Source organism: Microcebus murinus, chromosome 3 (assembly GCF_040939455.1).
Source record: "Microcebus murinus isolate Inina chromosome 3, M.murinus_Inina_mat1.0, whole genome shotgun sequence".
NCBI classification, from domain to species: Eukaryota; Metazoa; Chordata; class Mammalia; order Primates; family Cheirogaleidae; genus Microcebus; species Microcebus murinus.
Window position 1 is genome coordinate 114,551,599 of NC_134106.1, and position 18,835 is coordinate 114,570,433.

The 18,835-nt window shown below is 62.2% G+C and overlaps 5 pseudogenes; all 5 read left to right on the top strand.

Annotated features, from left to right (window-relative positions):
- Positions 1-1,425: 1,425 nt before the first annotated feature.
- Positions 1,426-1,544, top strand: LOC142870159 (uncharacterized; annotated as a pseudogene).
- A 3,824-nt stretch (positions 1,545-5,368) lies between these two features.
- On the top strand, positions 5,369-5,487 carry LOC142870170 (uncharacterized; annotated as a pseudogene).
- A 3,822-nt stretch (positions 5,488-9,309) lies between these two features.
- Positions 9,310-9,428, top strand: LOC142870181 (uncharacterized; annotated as a pseudogene).
- Positions 9,429-13,252: 3,824 nt separating this feature from the next.
- On the top strand, positions 13,253-13,371 carry LOC142870192 (uncharacterized; annotated as a pseudogene).
- A 3,822-nt stretch (positions 13,372-17,193) lies between these two features.
- On the top strand, positions 17,194-17,312 carry LOC142870203 (uncharacterized; annotated as a pseudogene).
- Positions 17,313-18,835: the final 1,523 nt, after the last annotated feature.

Here is an 18,835-nt window from a genome sequence, read left to right on the forward strand (position 1 = left end):
TCTTGCGGGTGACTCTTTAAGGTCTGGCCCCTGGATGGAGGGGCACCAGGAGTAGAGGAGCAGGAAGGGGAAGGGGGTGGCCATGCGAGGGGACACTTTCAGGCCAAGTCCCAGCTTCAGTCTGATCCTCCTGGGAACCCCGGGGTGGACATCACACCTCCTGGTTGCCCCGCTCTGAGACAAGGAGCCGGGCTTCGCATTCCCACAGCAGCCAGTCGTGGGCTGAGGACACCTGGGGCGTTGGGAACTCCCTGGCTTCTCCTTGGTTTAACATCTGGAGCTGCTTGTGAATTGTGCCGCCACACACACCCGAGTGCAGGTGTCTTCTGCACAGACTGCGGGCCTCGCTCTTCTGAGTGCCGCTAGCTCGCGACCCACCCACTGGTGAACCTGGTCAGGGTACTTTCTCTCAGGGGCAGACTCTGATCCGGGCGGGCTACCGGTGTCTCTGTTTGCTCCTTTCTTTCTTCCACTTCGGGAAAGGCTTCCTTACTGGGTGTGGAAATCTCCTATGCCTTTCCTCGCCTATTCTGTCAGCTCTAAAATTCTCTTTCGGTTGCCACCCTCACAGATGGATTAGGAAACTCTTTGCGGTGCACTCATTAGTGAAATGACCTCAATGACGCTGGAATCCAATATCTAATGGCCGATTTTTAGCGAGTCCACACGCCAGGGTGGTTGGGGTCCAGTGCAGCCCCGGCCAGGCCCAGGCCCCTTGGACTGGGCCACAGGAGGACACAGAGGAGGGTCCCGGCCCCCACGGTAGCGGTGCGGGCAGTTCTCCAAGGGCTTGGGTGTTTTCCAGAGGGAGGAGATGGAGGGGACTGATTTCTTCAGCGCCCCACAAACCACGCCACCCCACCCCACCCATGGGACACATCCCGAGAGAGAGAGACACGCCCCATACACTGGCTCCCCTCCCCCGTGCGCTGTGCCCCAGCCCTGGCCCGGGGGAATAGGCGGCCGCCGGGCCACAGGGTGGGGGGCGCAGCTGAAAGGGGTTGTGGGGGAGGGCCGCCCCTGGCTGGGGTCAAAGGGCGAGCGCCCCGCCCCTCCCGCCCGTGCGCAGTCTGCGGCCCCGGCGCGCTGGGGGTGGGGGGCGGGGAGGTGAAGGAGGCCAGGCCAGGAGAGGAGGGGGGCTTGAAGGTCTCCACCTGGGCGGGTCCAGCCGTGGAGGCGCATCTTGTGTGAGTGTGAGTGAGTGAGTGAGTGTGAGTGTGAGTGTGTGTGTGTACAGAGACAGCCCCCAACCCCGGCCCGCCGCTCCCTGCCCGCCCCGCCTGTCACCCCCCGTCCCTCGGAGCCCGCGGGACCCGGCCGGCGAACTCAACAGGCCCGACCCGGCGCGGGGCCTGGGGCGGGAGGAGGCGGCGGGGAAGCGCAGAGAGGCTCGGCTTCTTGAGCGGGGCAGGGGCGCCCTCCGCCGTCCACGGCCACACCACCCCGAACGCGCCCGATCCCGTCTGGTCTCGGAAGCTAAGCAGGGTCGGGCCTGGTTAGAACTTGGATGGGAGACCGCCCGGGAATACCGGGTGCCGTAGGCTTCTTCTTTTTTTTTTTTGCCTCTGGTTCTGTCGCGTTTCTGGGAGTGCGGGGGCGGCCCGGGGTGGGTGTGACCCCCACCCTCAGCGCCCGCCGCGGTGCCTGGCGCCCCAGCCCGCGCCGTTGGGCCTCCTCTTGTCCCGAGCCGTGACACCGCCGCCACGCGGCAGCATGCGTGGCTTCTGGACAGTCAGGTCTCAGACCAAAGGTCTGCTCTGTGGGAGCCGACACGCTGGAGGAAACCTTGAGAGTCTGAGAGGGGAGGGAGTTCCAGAAGAAGGCCAGGATGTCATTTTGAGGGAGTATGTGACCAGAACTCCTCCCGTTGCTTTTGGGGTTCTATGGGCTACACGTAGGAATCTTTGGTGGTGGCACCTGATGTTCGGGGATCCGGAGTCACACCCAGACCTGCTCCACAGGCCTCCTTTTACTTTTCTCTTCGGATTCATTTTTTTTTTTTTTTTTTTTTTGAGACAGAGTCTCGGTTTGTTGCCCAGGCTAGAGTGAGTGCCGTGGCGTCAGCCTAGCTCACAGCAACTTCAAACTCCTGGGCTCGAGTGATCCTTCTGCCTCAGCCTCCAGGGTAGCTGGGACTGCAGGCATGCGCCACCATGCCCCGCTAATTTTTTATATATATATCAGTTGGCCAATTAATTTCTTTCTATTTATAGTAGAGACGGGGTCTCGCTCTTGCTCAGGCTGGTTTTGAACTCCTGACCTTGAGCAATCCGCCCGCCTCGGCCTCCCAAGAGCTAGGATTACAGGCGTGAGCCACAGCGCCCGGCCGGATTCATTATTTTTAAAAAGTGTCTCTTATCTCTATTATTGCATTTTCTTTTCTCTCTCTTTTCAAGCAGATGATGGGAGTCCAAGTATTAAGGTGACATGTGTTGCCCGTGCCCCCCTCCCCCCCCGTGTTCTTATTCATTTACCTCTCATGTTGTTCCAGCATATTGTGGGGGCACCAATGTTAAGGTCGGGTGCGTTGCCCTCTCCCAGCCTCCCCCCTCGGGTCAGAGCTTCAAGTGCGCCCATCCCCCAGTCGGTGCGTACCCACCCCATTCCTAATGGATGTGTATGCCCATCCCCTCCCCCCACCCGCCCGACACCCACCCGAAGAAGGTGATTCCTCTGTGTCCACTTAGGTGTCCATCGGTTCGTACCCATTTGCTGGTGAGCGCGAGCACGTGGTGCTCGTGTGTCCATTCTTGGGATACTTGGCTTACTGGAACGGGTTCCAGCTCTGGCCAGGAGAACCACGAGAGGTGCCCCCTCACCGCTGCTCCTCATAGCCGAATAGCACTCCGTGGTGTCCACGCGCCACATTTTATTTACCCACTCGTGGGTCGATGGGCACTCGGGTGGCTTCCAGGTCTTTGCGATTGTGACTTGTGCCCTGACACTAACCCTAACCCTTACCCAGCCCGTCTCCTCCACGGCCCCTGCCTGACTGACTCCTTCCCGCCCGGCCTATCACCTGTCACCGTCCTCTGCCCCTGCCTGACACGCTCGTCCCCGCCCGGGCCGTCACCGTCCTCGGCCCCTGCCTGACGGGGCTCCTCCGTCGCCTGGGCCTTCCAAGGGCTTGGTGTGGACGCTGGTTCCAGGACGCCCTCCCAGGAACCCGGTAGCAGGGCGGCCGCAGCGTCTCGTGCAACCCAACCGTCCGCCGGCTGGCCGCCGTCGCTAAGTGGCCTGCGGGGGACGTGCTCCCGCTGTGCCGTGGGGGCCCAGCCTGGTGTCTTCTCTGAGGCCCCGCGGCTGCCGCTCCCCGCAAGGGGATAGCCGCGGAGGTGGGGACCGCCTCCTCATGGGGACGTATACCCAGCTCTCCACGTCGGATTCCGGGGCTCTCTGTCCTGCCAGAAGGCCCAGCTGGCCTGCGGGTCCTTAGAGTGGCAAAAACATCCGAAAACTGAGATTGAGGGTCCGGTGGGTGTCTGCACTTTTGTGCTGGGCACCCCAGGGAGGCCCGGGGGCTGGCTGGACAACGTGGTCTGCTGGGCTGGGGGGGGGGTTTGGAGGAGCAACTGATGCCCTTTGCACTTTGGGTAGCAAGTGTCTGAGGTGTCTCTGGGCCCTGTGCCATGTGGGGGCGGGGGCGGGGTGGGAGGAGGAGGAGGAGGAGGAGGAGGAGGAGGAGGAGGTGGGAAGGGCCGTGGCCTGCAGTGGTGTTCCCCGGGGTGGCACAGCATGTGGCTTCTTCCACGGGATGCTTGGCCTGGGCTCCCTGCACCTGGGCCTTTGGAGGACTGGCCCTGTGCTTGCCAACACTTCCTGCAGGGACCCAGAGCTGGGAGGTTGCATCTCTCAGCCCTGGGTCGGGCAGAGCCCCAGCGGGCCATGCCCACAACCTCTCTCAGCAGGGGTCCCCCAGAAGGCTCCTTTGGGACCAGGATTCTCTTGCGGGTGACTCTTTAAGGTCTGGCCCCTGGATGGAGGGGCACCAGGAGTAGAGGAGCAGGAAGGGGAAGGGGGTGGCCATGCGAGGGGACACTTTCAGGCCAAGTCCCAGCTTCAGTCTGATCCTCCTGGGAACCCCGGGGTGGACATCACACCTCCTGGTTGCCCCGCTCTGAGACAAGGAGCCGGGCTTCGCATTCCCACAGCAGCCAGTCGTGGGCTGAGGACACCTGGGGCGTTGGGAACTCCCTGGCTTCTCCTTGGTTTAACATCTGGAGCTGCTTGTGAATTGTGCCGCCACACACACCCGAGTGCAGGTGTCTTCTGCACAGACTGCGGGCCTCGCTCTTCTGAGTGCCGCTAGCTCGCGACCCACCCACTGGTGAACCTGGTCAGGGTACTTTCTCTCAGGGGCAGACTCTGATCCGGGCGGGCTACCGGTGTCTCTGTTTGCTCCTTTCTTTCTTCCACTTCGGGAAAGGCTTCCTTACTGGGTGTGGAAATCTCCTATGCCTTTCCTCGCCTATTCTGTCAGCTCTAAAATTCTCTTTCGGTTGCCACCCTCACAGATGGATTAGGAAACTCTTTGCGGTGCACTCATTAGTGAAATGACCTCAATGACGCTGGAATCCAATATCTAATGGCCGATTTTTAGCGAGTCCACACGCCAGGGTGGTTGGGGTCCAGTGCAGCCCCGGCCAGGCCCAGGCCCCTTGGACTGGGCCACAGGAGGACACAGAGGAGGGTCCCGGCCCCCACGGTAGCGGTGCGGGCAGTTCTCCAAGGGCTTGGGTGTTTTCCAGAGGGAGGAGATGGAGGGGACTGATTTCTTCAGCGCCCCACAAACCACGCCACCCCACCCCACCCATGGGACACATCCCGAGAGAGAGAGACACGCCCCATACACTGGCTCCCCTCCCCCGTGCGCTGTGCCCCAGCCCTGGCCCGGGGGAATAGGCGGCCGCCGGGCCACAGGGTGGGGGGCGCAGCTGAAAGGGGTTGTGGGGGAGGGCCGCCCCTGGCTGGGGTCAAAGGGCGAGCGCCCCGCCCCTCCCGCCCGTGCGCAGTCTGCGGCCCCGGCGCGCTGGGGGTGGGGGGCGGGGAGGTGAAGGAGGCCAGGCGAGGAGAGGAGGGGGGCTTGAAGGTCTCCACCTGGGCGGGTCCAGCCGTGGAGGCGCATCTTGTGTGAGTGTGAGTGAGTGAGTGAGTGTGAGTGTGAGTGTGTGTGTGTACAGAGACAGCCCCCAACCCCGGCCCGCCGCTCCCTGCCCGCCCCGCCTGTCACCCCTCGTCCCTCGGAGCCCGCGGGACCCGGCCGGCGAACTCAACAGGCCCGACCCGGCGCGGGGCCTGGGGCGGGAGGAGGCGGCGGGGAAGCGCAGAGAGGCTCGGCTTCTTGAGCGGGGCAGGGGCGCCCTCCGCCGTCCACGGCCACACCACCCCGAACGCGCCCGATCCCGTCTGGTCTCGGAAGCTAAGCAGGGTCGGGCCTGGTTAGAACTTGGATGGGAGACCGCCCGGGAATACCGGGTGCCGTAGGCTTCTTCTTTTTTTTTTTTGCCTCTGGTTCTGTCGCGTTTCTGGGAGTGCGGGGGCGGCCCGGGGTGGGGGTGACCCCCACCCTCAGCGCCCGCCGCGGTGCCTGGCGCCCCAGCCCGCGCCGTTGGGCCTCCTCTTGTCCCGAGCCGTGACACCGCCGCCACGCGGCAGCATGCGTGGCTTCTGGACAGTCAGGTCTCAGACCAAAGGTCTGCTCTGTGGGAGCCGACACGCTGGAGGAAACCTTGAGAGTCTGAGAGGGGAGGGAGTTCCAGAAGAAGGCCAGGATGTCATTTTGAGGGAGTATGTGACCAGAACTCCTCCCGTTGCTTTTGGGGTTCTATGGGCTACACGTAGGAATCTTTGGTGGTGGCACCTGATGTTCGGGGATCCGGAGTCACACCCAGACCTGCTCCACAGGCCTCCTTTTACTTTTCTCTTCGGATTCATTTTTTTTTTTTTTTTTTTTGAGACAGAGTCTCGGTTTGTTGCCCAGGCTAGAGTGAGTGCCGTGGCGTCAGCCTAGCTCACAGCAACTTCAAACTCCTGGGCTCGAGTGATCCTTCTGCCTCAGCCTCCAGGGTAGCTGGGACTGCAGGCATGCGCCACCATGCCCCGCTAATTTTTTATATATATATCAGTTGGCCAATTAATTTCTTTCTATTTATAGTAGAGACGGGGTCTCGCTCTTGCTCAGGCTGGTTTTGAACTCCTGACCTTGAGCAATCCGCCCGCCTCGGCCTCCCAAGAGCTAGGATTACAGGCGTGAGCCACAGCGCCCGGCCGGATTCATTATTTTTAAAAAGTGTCTCTTATCTCTATTATTGCATTTTCTTTTCTCTCTCTTTTCAAGCAGATGATGGGAGTCCAAGTATTAAGGTGACATGTGTTGCCCGTGCCCCCCTCCCCCCCCGTGTTCTTATTCATTTACCTCTCATGTTGTTCCAGCATATTGTGGGGGCACCAATGTTAAGGTCGGGTGCGTTGCCCTCTCCCAGCCTCCCCCCTCGGGTCAGAGCTTCAAGTGCGCCCATCCCCCAGTCGGTGCGTACCCACCCCATTCCTAATGGATGTGTATGCCCATCCCCTCCCCCCACCCGCCCGACACCCACCCGAAGAAGGTGATTCCTCTGTGTCCACTTAGGTGTCCATCGGTTCGTACCCATTTGCTGGTGAGCGCGAGCACGTGGTGCTCGTGTGTCCATTCTTGGGATACTTGGCTTACTGGAACGGGTTCCAGCTCTGGCCAGGAGAACCACGAGAGGTGCCCCCTCACCGCTGCTCCTCATAGCCGAATAGCACTCCGTGGTGTCCACGCGCCACATTTTATTTACCCACTCGTGGGTCGATGGGCACTCGGGTGGCTTCCAGGTCTTTGCGATTGTGACTTGTGCCCTGACACTAACCCTAACCCTTACCCAGCCCGTCTCCTCCACGGCCCCTGCCTGACTGACTCCTTCCCGCCCGGCCTATCACCTGTCACCGTCCTCTGCCCCTGCCTGACACGCTCGTCCCCGCCCGGGCCGTCACCGTCCTCGGCCCCTGCCTGACGGGGCTCCTCCGTCGCCTGGGCCTTCCAAGGGCTTGGTGTGGACGCTGGTTCCAGGACGCCCTCCCAGGAACCCGGTAGCAGGGCGGCCGCAGCGTCTCGTGCAACCCAACCGTCCGCCGGCTGGCCGCCGTCGCTAAGTGGCCTGCGGGGGACGTGCTCCCGCTGTGCCGTGGGGGCCCAGCCTGGTGTCTTCTCTGAGGCCCCGCGGCTGCCGCTCCCCGCAAGGGGATAGCCGCGGAGGTGGGGACCGCCTCCTCATGGGGACGTATACCCAGCTCTCCACGTCGGATTCCGGGGCTCTCTGTCCTGCCAGAAGGCCCAGCTGGCCTGCGGGTCCTTAGAGTGGCAAAAACATCCGAAAACTGAGATTGAGGGTCCGGTGGGTGTCTGCACTTTTGTGCTGGGCACCCCAGGGAGGCCCGGGGGCTGGCTGGACAACGTGGTCTGCTGGGCTGGGGGGGGGGTTTGGAGGAGCAACTGATGCCCTTTGCACTTTGGGTAGCAAGTGTCTGAGGTGTCTCTGGGCCCTGTGCCATGTGGGGGCGAGGGCGGGGTGGGAGGAGGAGGAGGAGGAGGAGGAGGAGGAGGAGGAGGTGGGAAGGGCCGTGGCCTGCAGTGGTGTTCCCCGGGGTGGCACAGCATGTGGCTTCTTCCACGGGATGCTTGGCCTGGGCTCCCTGCACCTGGGCCTTTGGAGGACTGGCCCTGTGCTTGCCAACACTTCCTGCAGGGACCCAGAGCTGGGAGGTTGCATCTCTCAGCCCTGGGTCGGGCAGAGCCCCAGCGGGCCATGCCCACAACCTCTCTCAGCAGGGGTCCCCCAGAAGGCTCCTTTGGGACCAGGATTCTCTTGCGGGTGACTCTTTAAGGTCTGGCCCCTGGATGGAGGGGCACCAGGAGTAGAGGAGCAGGAAGGGGAAGGGGGTGGCCATGCGAGGGGACACTTTCAGGCCAAGTCCCAGCTTCAGTCTGATCCTCCTGGGAACCCCGGGGTGGACATCACACCTCCTGGTTGCCCCGCTCTGAGACAAGGAGCCGGGCTTCGCATTCCCACAGCAGCCAGTCGTGGGCTGAGGACACCTGGGGCGTTGGGAACTCCCTGGCTTCTCCTTGGTTTAACATCTGGAGCTGCTTGTGAATTGTGCCGCCACACACACCCGAGTGCAGGTGTCTTCTGCACAGACTGCGGGCCTCGCTCTTCTGAGTGCCGCTAGCTCGCGACCCACCCACTGGTGAACCTGGTCAGGGTACTTTCTCTCAGGGGCAGACTCTGATCCGGGCGGGCTACCGGTGTCTCTGTTTGCTCCTTTCTTTCTTCCACTTCGGGAAAGGCTTCCTTACTGGGTGTGGAAATCTCCTATGCCTTTCCTCGCCTATTCTGTCAGCTCTAAAATTCTCTTTCGGTTGCCACCCTCACAGATGGATTAGGAAACTCTTTGCGGTGCACTCATTAGTGAAATGACCTCAATGACGCTGGAATCCAATATCTAATGGCCGATTTTTAGCGAGTCCACACGCCAGGGTGGTTGGGGTCCAGTGCAGCCCCGGCCAGGCCCAGGCCCCTTGGACTGGGCCACAGGAGGACACAGAGGAGGGTCCCGGCCCCCACGGTAGCGGTGCGGGCAGTTCTCCAAGGGCTTGGGTGTTTTCCAGAGGGAGGAGATGGAGGGGACTGATTTCTTCAGCGCCCCACAAACCACGCCACCCCACCCCACCCATGGGACACATCCCGAGAGAGAGAGACACGCCCCATACACTGGCTCCCCTCCCCCGTGCGCTGTGCCCCAGCCCTGGCCCGGGGGAATAGGCGGCCGCCGGGCCACAGGGTGGGGGGCGCAGCTGAAAGGGGTTGTGGGGGAGGGCCGCCCCTGGCTGGGGTCAAAGGGCGAGCGCCCCGCCCCTCCCGCCCGTGCGCAGTCTGCGGCCCCGGCGCGCTGGGGGTGGGGGGCGGGGAGGTGAAGGAGGCCAGGCCAGGAGAGGAGGGGGGCTTGAAGGTCTCCACCTGGGCGGGTCCAGCCGTGGAGGCGCATCTTGTGTGAGTGTGAGTGAGTGAGTGAGTGTGAGTGTGAGTGTGTGTGTGTACAGAGACAGCCCCCAACCCCGGCCCGCCGCTCCCTGCCCGCCCCGCCTGTCACCCCCCGTCCCTCGGAGCCCGCGGGACCCGGCCGGCGAACTCAACAGGCCCGACCCGGCGCGGGGCCTGGGGCGGGAGGAGGCGGCGGGGAAGCGCAGAGAGGCTCGGCTTCTTGAGCGGGGCAGGGGCGCCCTCCGCCGTCCACGGCCACACCACCCCGAACGCGCCCGATCCCGTCTGGTCTCGGAAGCTAAGCAGGGTCGGGCCTGGTTAGAACTTGGATGGGAGACCGCCCGGGAATACCGGGTGCCGTAGGCTTCTTCTTTTTTTTTTTTGCCTCTGGTTCTGTCGCGTTTCTGGGAGTGCGGGGGCGGCCCGGGGTGGGGGTGACCCCCACCCTCAGCGCCCGCCGCGGTGCCTGGCGCCCCAGCCCGCGCCGTTGGGCCTCCTCTTGTCCCGAGCCGTGACACCGCCGCCACGCGGCAGCATGCGTGGCTTCTGGACAGTCAGGTCTCAGACCAAAGGTCTGCTCTGTGGGAGCCGACACGCTGGAGGAAACCTTGAGAGTCTGAGAGGGGAGGGAGTTCCAGAAGAAGGCCAGGATGTCATTTTGAGGGAGTATGTGACCAGAACTCCTCCCGTTGCTTTTGGGGTTCTATGGGCTACACGTAGGAATCTTTGGTGGTGGCACCTGATGTTCGGGGATCCGGAGTCACACCCAGACCTGCTCCACAGGCCTCCTTTTACTTTTCTCTTCGGATTCATTTTTTTTTTTTTTTTTTTTTTGAGACAGAGTCTCGGTTTGTTGCCCAGGCTAGAGTGAGTGCCGTGGCGTCAGCCTAGCTCACAGCAACTTCAAACTCCTGGGCTCGAGTGATCCTTCTGCCTCAGCCTCCAGGGTAGCTGGGACTGCAGGCATGCGCCACCATGCCCCGCTAATTTTTTATATATATATCAGTTGGCCAATTAATTTCTTTCTATTTATAGTAGAGACGGGGTCTCGCTCTTGCTCAGGCTGGTTTTGAACTCCTGACCTTGAGCAATCCGCCCGCCTCGGCCTCCCAAGAGCTAGGATTACAGGCGTGAGCCACAGCGCCCGGCCGGATTCATTATTTTTAAAAAGTGTCTCTTATCTCTATTATTGCATTTTCTTTTCTCTCTCTTTTCAAGCAGATGATGGGAGTCCAAGTATTAAGGTGACATGTGTTGCCCGTGCCCCCCTCCCCCCCCGTGTTCTTATTCATTTACCTCTCATGTTGTTCCAGCATATTGTGGGGGCACCAATGTTAAGGTCGGGTGCGTTGCCCTCTCCCAGCCTCCCCCCTCGGGTCAGAGCTTCAAGTGCGCCCATCCCCCAGTCGGTGCGTACCCACCCCATTCCTAATGGATGTGTATGCCCATCCCCTCCCCCCACCCGCCCGACACCCACCCGAAGAAGGTGATTCCTCTGTGTCCACTTAGGTGTCCATCGGTTCGTACCCATTTGCTGGTGAGCGCGAGCACGTGGTGCTCGTGTGTCCATTCTTGGGATACTTGGCTTACTGGAACGGGTTCCAGCTCTGGCCAGGAGAACCACGAGAGGTGCCCCCTCACCGCTGCTCCTCATAGCCGAATAGCACTCCGTGGTGTCCACGCGCCACATTTTATTTACCCACTCGTGGGTCGATGGGCACTCGGGTGGCTTCCAGGTCTTTGCGATTGTGACTTGTGCCCTGACACTAACCCTAACCCTTACCCAGCCCGTCTCCTCCACGGCCCCTGCCTGACTGACTCCTTCCCGCCCGGCCTATCACCTGTCACCGTCCTCTGCCCCTGCCTGACACGCTCGTCCCCGCCCGGGCCGTCACCGTCCTCGGCCCCTGCCTGACGGGGCTCCTCCGTCGCCTGGGCCTTCCAAGGGCTTGGTGTGGACGCTGGTTCCAGGACGCCCTCCCAGGAACCCGGTAGCAGGGCGGCCGCAGCGTCTCGTGCAACCCAACCGTCCGCCGGCTGGCCGCCGTCGCTAAGTGGCCTGCGGGGGACGTGCTCCCGCTGTGCCGTGGGGGCCCAGCCTGGTGTCTTCTCTGAGGCCCCGCGGCTGCCGCTCCCCGCAAGGGGATAGCCGCGGAGGTGGGGACCGCCTCCTCATGGGGACGTATACCCAGCTCTCCACGTCGGATTCCGGGGCTCTCTGTCCTGCCAGAAGGCCCAGCTGGCCTGCGGGTCCTTAGAGTGGCAAAAACATCCGAAAACTGAGATTGAGGGTCCGGTGGGTGTCTGCACTTTTGTGCTGGGCACCCCAGGGAGGCCCGGGGGCTGGCTGGACAACGTGGTCTGCTGGGCTGGGGGGGGGGTTTGGAGGAGCAACTGATGCCCTTTGCACTTTGGGTAGCAAGTGTCTGAGGTGTCTCTGGGCCCTGTGCCATGTGGGGGCGGGGGCGGGGTGGGAGGAGGAGGAGGAGGAGGAGGAGGAGGAGGAGGAGGTGGGAAGGGCCGTGGCCTGCAGTGGTGTTCCCCGGGGTGGCACAGCATGTGGCTTCTTCCACGGGATGCTTGGCCTGGGCTCCCTGCACCTGGGCCTTTGGAGGACTGGCCCTGTGCTTGCCAACACTTCCTGCAGGGACCCAGAGCTGGGAGGTTGCATCTCTCAGCCCTGGGTCGGGCAGAGCCCCAGCGGGCCATGCCCACAACCTCTCTCAGCAGGGGTCCCCCAGAAGGCTCCTTTGGGACCAGGATTCTCTTGCGGGTGACTCTTTAAGGTCTGGCCCCTGGATGGAGGGGCACCAGGAGTAGAGGAGCAGGAAGGGGAAGGGGGTGGCCATGCGAGGGGACACTTTCAGGCCAAGTCCCAGCTTCAGTCTGATCCTCCTGGGAACCCCGGGGTGGACATCACACCTCCTGGTTGCCCCGCTCTGAGACAAGGAGCCGGGCTTCGCATTCCCACAGCAGCCAGTCGTGGGCTGAGGACACCTGGGGCGTTGGGAACTCCCTGGCTTCTCCTTGGTTTAACATCTGGAGCTGCTTGGGAATTGTGCCGCCACACACACCCGAGTGCAGGTGTCTTCTGCACAGACTGCGGGCCTCGCTCTTCTGAGTGCCGCTAGCTCGCGACCCACCCACTGGTGAACCTGGTCAGGGTACTTTCTCTCAGGGGCAGACTCTGATCCGGGCGGGCTACCGGTGTCTCTGTTTGCTCCTTTCTTTCTTCCACTTCGGGAAAGGCTTCCTTACTGGGTGTGGAAATCTCCTATGCCTTTCCTCGCCTATTCTGTCAGCTCTAAAATTCTCTTTCGGTTGCCACCCTCACAGATGGATTAGGAAACTCTTTGCGGTGCACTCATTAGTGAAATGACCTCAATGACGCTGGAATCCAATATCTAATGGCCGATTTTTAGCGAGTCCACACGCCAGGGTGGTTGGGGTCCAGTGCAGCCCCGGCCAGGCCCAGGCCCCTTGGACTGGGCCACAGGAGGACACAGAGGAGGGTCCCGGCCCCCACGGTAGCGGTGCGGGCAGTTCTCCAAGGGCTTGGGTGTTTTCCAGAGGGAGGAGATGGAGGGGACTGATTTCTTCAGCGCCCCACAAACCACGCCACCCCACCCCACCCATGGGACACATCCCGAGAGAGAGAGAGACGCCCCATACACTGGCTCCCCTCCCCCGTGCGCTGTGCCCCAGCCCTGGCCCGGGGGAATAGGCGGCCGCCGGGCCACAGGGTGGGGGGCGCAGCTGAAAGGGGTTGTGGGGGAGGGCCGCCCCTGGCTGGGGTCAAAGGGCGAGCGCCCCGCCCCTCCCGCCCGTGCGCAGTCTGCGGCCCCGGCGCGCTGGGGGTGGGGGGCGGGGAGGTGAAGGAGGCCAGGCGAGGAGAGGAGGGGGGCTTGAAGGTCTCCACCTGGGCGGGTCCAGCCGTGGAGGCGCATCTTGTGTGAGTGTGAGTGAGTGAGTGAGTGTGAGTGTGAGTGTGTGTGTGTACAGAGACAGCCCCCAACCCCGGCCCGCCGCTCCCTGCCCGCCCCGCCTGTCACCCCTCGTCCCTCGGAGCCCGCGGGACCCGGCCGGCGAACTCAACAGGCCCGACCCGGCGCGGGGCCTGGGGCGGGAGGAGGCGGCGGGGAAGCGCAGAGAGGCTCGGCTTCTTGAGCGGGGCAGGGGCGCCCTCCGCCGTCCACGGCCACACCACCCCGAACGCGCCCGATCCCGTCTGGTCTCGGAAGCTAAGCAGGGTCGGGCCTGGTTAGAACTTGGATGGGAGACCGCCCGGGAATACCGGGTGCCGTAGGCTTCTTCTTTTTTTTTTTTGCCTCTGGTTCTGTCGCGTTTCTGGGAGTGCGGGGGCGGCCCGGGGTGGGGGTGACCCCCACCCTCAGCGCCCGCCGCGGTGCCTGGCGCCCCAGCCCGCGCCGTTGGGCCTCCTCTTGTCCCGAGCCGTGACACCGCCGCCACGCGGCAGCATGCGTGGCTTCTGGACAGTCAGGTCTCAGACCAAAGGTCTGCTCTGTGGGAGCCGACACGCTGGAGGAAACCTTGAGAGTCTGAGAGGGGAGGGAGTTCCAGAAGAAGGCCAGGATGTCATTTTGAGGGAGTATGTGACCAGAACTCCTCCCGTTGCTTTTGGGGTTCTATGGGCTACACGTAGGAATCTTTGGTGGTGGCACCTGATGTTCGGGGATCCGGAGTCACACCCAGACCTGCTCCACAGGCCTCCTTTTACTTTTCTCTTCGGATTCATTTTTTTTTTTTTTTTTTTTGAGACAGAGTCTCGGTTTGTTGCCCAGGCTAGAGTGAGTGCCGTGGCGTCAGCCTAGCTCACAGCAACTTCAAACTCCTGGGCTCGAGTGATCCTTCTGCCTCAGCCTCCAGGGTAGCTGGGACTGCAGGCATGCGCCACCATGCCCCGCTAATTTTTTATATATATATCAGTTGGCCAATTAATTTCTTTCTATTTATAGTAGAGACGGGGTCTCGCTCTTGCTCAGGCTGGTTTTGAACTCCTGACCTTGAGCAATCCGCCCGCCTCGGCCTCCCAAGAGCTAGGATTACAGGCGTGAGCCACAGCGCCCGGCCGGATTCATTATTTTTAAAAAGTGTCTCTTATCTCTATTATTGCATTTTCTTTTCTCTCTCTTTTCAAGCAGATGATGGGAGTCCAAGTATTAAGGTGACATGTGTTGCCCGTGCCCCCCTCCCCCCCCGTGTTCTTATTCATTTACCTCTCATGTTGTTCCAGCATATTGTGGGGGCACCAATGTTAAGGTCGGGTGCGTTGCCCTCTCCCAGCCTCCCCCCTCGGGTCAGAGCTTCAAGTGCGCCCATCCCCCAGTCGGTGCGTACCCACCCCATTCCTAATGGATGTGTATGCCCATCCCCTCCCCCCACCCGCCCGACACCCACCCGAAGAAGGTGATTCCTCTGTGTCCACTTAGGTGTCCATCGGTTCGTACCCATTTGCTGGTGAGCGCGAGCACGTGGTGCTCGTGTGTCCATTCTTGGGATACTTGGCTTACTGGAACGGGTTCCAGCTCTGGCCAGGAGAACCACGAGAGGTGCCCCCTCACCGCTGCTCCTCATAGCCGAATAGCACTCCGTGGTGTCCACGCGCCACATTTTATTTACCCACTCGTGGGTCGATGGGCACTCGGGTGGCTTCCAGGTCTTTGCGATTGTGACTTGTGCCCTGACACTAACCCTAACCCTTACCCAGCCCGTCTCCTCCACGGCCCCTGCCTGACTGACTCCTTCCCGCCCGGCCTATCACCTGTCACCGTCCTCTGCCCCTGCCTGACACGCTCGTCCCCGCCCGGGCCGTCACCGTCCTCGGCCCCTGCCTGACGGGGCTCCTCCGTCGCCTGGGCCTTCCAAGGGCTTGGTGTGGACGCTGGTTCCAGGACGCCCTCCCAGGAACCCGGTAGCAGGGCGGCCGCAGCGTCTCGTGCAACCCAACCGTCCGCCGGCTGGCCGCCGTCGCTAAGTGGCCTGCGGGGGACGTGCTCCCGCTGTGCCGTGGGGGCCCAGCCTGGTGTCTTCTCTGAGGCCCCGCGGCTGCCGCTCCCCGCAAGGGGATAGCCGCGGAGGTGGGGACCGCCTCCTCATGGGGACGTATACCCAGCTCTCCACGTCGGATTCCGGGGCTCTCTGTCCTGCCAGAAGGCCCAGCTGGCCTGCGGGTCCTTAGAGTGGCAAAAACATCCGAAAACTGAGATTGAGGGTCCGGTGGGTGTCTGCACTTTTGTGCTGGGCACCCCAGGGAGGCCCGGGGGCTGGCTGGACAACGTGGTCTGCTGGGCTGGGGGGGGGGTTTGGAGGAGCAACTGATGCCCTTTGCACTTTGGGTAGCAAGTGTCTGAGGTGTCTCTGGGCCCTGTGCCATGTGGGGGCGAGGGCGGGGTGGGAGGAGGAGGAGGAGGAGGAGGAGGAGGAGGAGGAGGTGGGAAGGGCCGTGGCCTGCAGTGGTGTTCCCCGGGGTGGCACAGCATGTGGCTTCTTCCACGGGATGCTTGGCCTGGGCTCCCTGCACCTGGGCCTTTGGAGGACTGGCCCTGTGCTTGCCAACACTTCCTGCAGGGACCCAGAGCTGGGAGGTTGCATCTCTCAGCCCTGGGTCGGGCAGAGCCCCAGCGGGCCATGCCCACAACCTCTCTCAGCAGGGGTCCCCCAGAAGGCTCCTTTGGGACCAGGATTCTCTTGCGGGTGACTCTTTAAGGTCTGGCCCCTGGATGGAGGGGCACCAGGAGTAGAGGAGCAGGAAGGGGAAGGGGGTGGCCATGCGAGGGGACACTTTCAGGCCAAGTCCCAGCTTCAGTCTGATCCTCCTGGGAACCCCGGGGTGGACATCACACCTCCTGGTTGCCCCGCTCTGAGACAAGGAGCCGGGCTTCGCATTCCCACAGCAGCCAGTCGTGGGCTGAGGACACCTGGGGCGTTGGGAACTCCCTGGCTTCTCCTTGGTTTAACATCTGGAGCTGCTTGGGAATTGTGCCGCCACACACACCCGAGTGCAGGTGTCTTCTGCACAGACTGCGGGCCTCGCTCTTCTGAGTGCCGCTAGCTCGCGACCCACCCACTGGTGAACCTGGTCAGGGTACTTTCTCTCAGGGGCAGACTCTGATCCGGGCGGGCTACCGGTGTCTCTGTTTGCTCCTTTCTTTCTTCCACTTCGGGAAAGGCTTCCTTACTGGGTGTGGAAATCTCCTATGCCTTTCCTCGCCTATTCTGTCAGCTCTAAAATTCTCTTTCGGTTGCCACCCTCACAGATGGATTAGGAAACTCTTTGCGGTGCACTCATTAGTGAAATGACCTCAATGACGCTGGAATCCAATATCTAATGGCCGATTTTTAGCGAGTCCACACGCCAGGGTGGTTGGGGTCCAGTGCAGCCCCGGCCAGGCCCAGGCCCCTTGGACTGGGCCACAGGAGGACACAGAGGAGGGTCCCGGCCCCCACGGTAGCGGTGCGGGCAGTTCTCCAAGGGCTTGGGTGTTTTCCAGAGGGAGGAGATGGAGGGGACTGATTTCTTCAGCGCCCCACAAACCACGCCACCCCACCCCACCCATGGGACACATCCCGAGAGAGAGAGACACGCCCCATACACTGGCTCCCCTCCCCCGTGCGCTGTGCCCCAGCCCTGGCCCGGGGGAATAGGCGGCCGCCGGGCCACAGGGTGGGGGGCGCAGCTGAAAGGGGTTGTGGGGGAGGGCCGCCCCTGGCTGGGGTCAAAGGGCGAGCGCCCCGCCCCTCCCGCCCGTGCGCAGTCTGCGGCCCCGGCGCGCTGGGGGTGGGGGGCGGGGAGGTGAAGGAGGCCAGGCCAGGAGAGGAGGGGGGCTTGAAGGTCTCCACCTGGGCGGGTCCAGCCGTGGAGGCGCATCTTGTGTGAGTGTGAGTGAGTGAGTGAGTGTGAGTGTGAGTGTGTGTGTGTACAGAGACAGCCCCCAACCCCGGCCCGCCGCTCCCTGCCCGCCCCGCCTGTCACCCCCCGTCCCTCGGAGCCCGCGGGACCCGGCCGGCGAACTCAACAGGCCCGACCCGGCGCGGGGCCTGGGGCGGGAGGAGGCGGCGGGGAAGCGCAGAGAGGCTCGGCTTCTTGAGCGGGGCAGGGGCGCCCTCCGCCGTCCACGGCCACACCACCCCGAACGCGCCCGATCCCGTCTGGTCTCGGAAGCTAAGCAGGGTCGGGCCTGGTTAGAACTTGGATGGGAGACCGCCCGGGAATACCGGGTGCCGTAGGCTTCTTCTTTTTTTTTTTTGCCTCTGGTTCTGTCGCGTTTCTGGGAGTGCGGGGGCGGCCCGGGGTGGGGGTGACCCCCACCCTCAGCGCCCGCCGCGGTGCCTGGCGCCCCAGCCCGCGCCGTTGGGCCTCCTCTTGTCCCGAGCCGTGACACCGCCGCCACGCGGCAGCATGCGTGGCTTCTGGACAGTCAGGTCTCAGACCAAAGGTCTGCTCTGTGGGAGCCGACACGCTGGAGGAAACCTTGAGAGTCTGAGAGGGGAGGGAGTTCCAGAAGAAGGCCAGGATGTCATTTTGAGGGAGTATGTGACCAGAACTCCTCCCGTTGCTTTTGGGGTTCTATGGGCTACACGTAGGAATCTTTGGTGGTGGCACCTGATGTTCGGGGATCCGGAGTCACACCCAGACCTGCTCCACAGGCCTCCTTTTACTTTTCTCTTCGGATTCATTTTTTTTTTTTTTTTTTTTTTGAGACAGAGTCTCGGTTTGTTGCCCAGGCTAGAGTGAGTGCCGTGGCGTCAGCCTAGCTCACAGCAACTTCAAACTCCTGGGCTCGAGTGATCCTTCTGCCTCAGCCTCCAGGGTAGCTGGGACTGCAGGCATGCGCCACCATGCCCCGCTAATTTTTTATATATATATCAGTTGGCCAATTAATTTCTTTCTATTTATAGTAGAGACGGGGTCTCGCTCTTGCTCAGGCTGGTTTTGAACTCCTGACCTTGAGCAATCCGCCCGCCTCGGCCTCCCAAGAGCTAGGATTACAGGCGTGAGCCACAGCGCCCGGCCGGATTCATTATTTTTAAAAAGTGTCTCTTATCTCTATTATTGCATTTTCTTTTCTCTCTCTTTTCAAGCAGATGATGGGAGTCCAAGTATTAAGGTGACATGTGTTGCCCGTGCCCCCCTCCCCCCCCGTGTTCTTATTCATTTACCTCTCATGTTGTTCCAGCATATTGTGGGGGCACCAATGTTAAGGTCGGGTGCGTTGCCCTCTCCCAGCCTCCCCCCTCGGGTCAGAGCTTCAAGTGCGCCCATCCCCCAGTCGGTGCGTACCCACCCCATTCCTAATGGATGTGTATGCCCATCCCCTCCCCCCACCCGCCCGACACCCACCCGAAGAAGGTGATTCCTCTGTGTCCACTTAGGTGTCCATCGGTTCGTACCCATTTGCTGGTGAGCGCGAGCACGTGGTGCTCGTGTGTCCATTCTTGGGATACTTGGCTTACTGGAACGGGTTCCAGCTCTGGCCAGGAGAACCACGAGAGGTGCCCCCTCACCGCTGCTCCTCATAGCCGAATAGCACTCCGTGGTGTCCACGCGCCACATTTTATTTACCCACTCGTGGGTCGATGGGCACTCGGGTGGCTTCCAGGTCTTTGCGATTGTGACTTGTGCCCTGACACTAACCCTAACCCTTACCCAGCCCGTCTCCTCCACGGCCCCTGCCTGACTGACTCCTTCCCGCCCGGCCTATCACCTGTCACCGTCCTCTGCCCCTGCCTGACACGCTCGTCCCCGCCCGGGC